We start from the raw sequence: 3138 nt of genomic DNA, 5'->3' as shown, positions 1-3138 counted from the left end.
ACACACTATACAAAGCTACACACAGCAGCACATCACATACACCCACAATGTCAATTAGACAGACCCACAGTGTTAATTAGATATATAAATAAAGTTATCATCATTATTTTTGCATGTAAAATACTGTGACTGTCCGTGTAGGGAGAAGGTCAACATTGTTTTTTTAAACCATGACCACAATCATCACCTGACCTTAGTCATGTGGTTTTTATTGTAATTATGATGACGAAGGTGACCTAACCTTAAGAAAGTAATTAAATTAACCCTAAACCTGATCTTTTCTCAAACCTAACCAAGTGTTTTTGTACCTAAACTTAACCAAACGTATTTTTCAACAGTGATTTGTAACTGATTGACAAATGATGTCACCCTGACGATTACTATATATTAGTGACGTCAGATCAAGAAAGGCTTGTATGTGTCTCTCTGAAGTTCAAATTTAACAACGTATTTTGTCATTCAATTTGGAGGACATTTTTATTATTGTTTCAACAACCTCACCTACAGTTTATAAGTGATCTTTTAACAGCAGCCATGAGGAAATCATATCGTGGAACCAAAGTTCCAGTTCAGAATCCATTTTATTATCAGCCAGATCGTTAATCATTTGGGTAATTAATTAGGCATCATGACCGCCTTCTAGAGTAAATCGGGGTTGATTTAATCCGTAAATTGTCTGCTGAGTGTTAGATTAGCTTTACAGTTTCAGCTGAATGATTTTACAGCATCCAGAAAGACTTTAGTTACTCATGAAGCTCTTTGGTTTGTGATATTACTTTTATTTTAAATAAATCCAGGATTAAACTGATTTTCAGCTACATTTTATGGTCCTGCATATGAAAAATCTCTGCTGCTGTTAATGCAACAGATCAGTCCTTTAAAGTAATAAAACAAACAGCAAACAAACTAGAGAATATTTGTGCAGATAATTCTATTTTTATCATCTGTCACCTTATTTTTTTATATTCAAGTTAAACTACTGATTCATTTCCAGATGTGTGCTGAGGTTCTCTTACAGATAAACCCCAAATAAAACCAAAATTAACCAGTTAGTATTCAGGATTAACCGAGAAGGCCATTGTCACGGCTCAAATTAAGGATTAGACAGTGTTCCCTCGAGGGCAGGAAGCCACACACTGATCAGCCGGAGAATTGATTTTTGTTGCCCAGACGTGGACGAACGGCCATGAAGCTTATTTATCTTTTCAGAAACCCCAGAGGAGCGGAGAGGAAGGAGGAGAGGTGAGAAGAGGAGGCGGAAAAATCAAAAGGCTTGAAAATCGAATACTGCAATAAAAGAGATCATATATTTAGCCAGTAAGTGTGTGTGTGTGTGTGTGTGTGTGTTTGAACACTAAACTTGTATATACAGCTCAAGATAACGAAATGTAAAGCTTGTAAACCTCTAAAATCTCCTGCGAGGTTCAAAATCGACAACGGGCTGCATCTGTGGAGAAAATCTCCCTTTCACATTCCTGTGTTTCTCTCACGGAAAAAGAAGGCGGTAAGCTGACGACAAATGCTGCGTTTAGCTGAGATTGCAGGAGTGAATACAATGCATGTCCGAAAAAATCCAAAATCCTTTACTTGGAAAGAGATCAAATATGGAGGTTATCTTCTTTTCATACGAGACAAAAAGCGTCCTCTCCCAGCAGTGGGCCGACTATCAGACACACGGACAAAAGAGAGGTTAAACTGTTGTATTAACATGTTTGTGAGTGTGTGTGTGTGTTGACGGAGGGAGGATACAATGTTTTATATCCCCTCTCTTACCTTCTCCTGCACAGAATCTGATCACCTGCACCTGCAACAATGTTAAAGGGTAAGTCTGCTGATTTTCTATATATATTTTTTTTTTTATTATCAACAAATTTCATGTGCAAAGCCAAACCATCAATGAACTGATCTTACAAGCATTGTGTGCGTATCCAAAGCCTGATATATCTTATTCCTTTGTTGTTATTCAAGAACTATTAAAAAACCTGCTAGATTGTTTACAAATGGCTCCAAAGACTAATAACAGCGATAGCGTTTTTAGTCTCCGGAGAGTAGTTCTGTGTAAGAGAGACGCCACTGAGCATGTGCTGTTTACAGAGCTGTGCTAGCTTGTTGTGTTATATATCACAACCTCTTGACTTGACTTGAACTTATCAATACAAAGTACTAAAGAATTATACCATGATCTGGGTGAATAAAAAATGTGCATTAAAACCGTGTATTGCAAAAGTAGTTCGGCTCAAGTTTGATCACTGCTCTAAATTCATCAGCTATCCAACCTGTAACCATAGTAACATTGAAGACTGTCAAAGTTTACTGGTTATGAAAAGATGCAGCAGAGGAAAAACAAATGGAGAAGAAAAAACAGAAACCGAGTGAAAAACGGCACGAGGAACTGACACCTGAAGAGCTTAAAAATGATAAACTTAACCCAGTTGAGAAGAGTTTTAAATCAGATCTTCAGAAATGGTTATGAAATAATTTGTAGATGTACAAATTCTTGATGTTTTACTGTCTGTTTGGGTTTTTTTTAAGTCTAATGTCATTCTTACTTGATGCTTTCTTATTCAATCTGCCAAAACCAAAAGAACACAGATTTGGAGACGTACTCTGGTTGTGCTTTATGACACCTTGTGTGAATTTTATGCCTCGGTCCAGGCTGGCGACGAGTACAGTTTGGCAAGTTGTCATGACAACGGTAAGCTCTCAAATGCTTTTATTTTATGTTGTTGGCAAATGACCCTGTTATAAGCAGGATAATCAACTTGTAAGTGTTTAAAAACGTTAACGCACACCTACTCATTGATTATCCCTTACTTAATTAATTAGGTAATGTTTTGTGTACCATATTGAACACACTAGCAAATGTTACCTTTATTTTTGTAACTTTTCTACCACTTTCAGTAACATTGATAACATAGAACCGAGTTGCTGACATCTGGAAACATGAAATATGACGGGAGGAATAATTCCTGACTGCAAAGTGAAACTGAGTACAGACCTGCAGTAGCAGGAAGGTTTACAACCGACGCTGCAGGTCATCATTTTTGTGCTCTTTTGTTTTTGTTTTCTCTTTCAAATATGTGGTTAACCTTATTCCTCGGGGCGGCTGTGGCTCAGGTAGAGCGATAAGATCCTTCT

At 37.1% G+C, this 3138-nt stretch overlaps 1 long non-coding RNA gene across 1 annotated transcript; it reads left to right on the top strand.

Moving 5' to 3' along the window:
* Positions 1-868: 868 nt before the first annotated feature.
* LOC121900776 lies at positions 869-3138 on the top strand. Its single transcript, XR_006097074.1, has 4 exons — positions 869-1317; positions 1788-1822; positions 2586-2695; positions 2902-3138. It is a non-coding gene; the product is annotated as an uncharacterized LOC121900776 (long non-coding RNA).

The sequence above is a fragment of the Thunnus maccoyii genome, chromosome 7, assembly GCF_910596095.1.
Source record: "Thunnus maccoyii chromosome 7, fThuMac1.1, whole genome shotgun sequence".
Classification (NCBI taxonomy): Eukaryota; Metazoa; Chordata; class Actinopteri; order Scombriformes; family Scombridae; genus Thunnus; species Thunnus maccoyii.
This window is presented reverse-complemented; position numbering and strand designations above follow the sequence as displayed.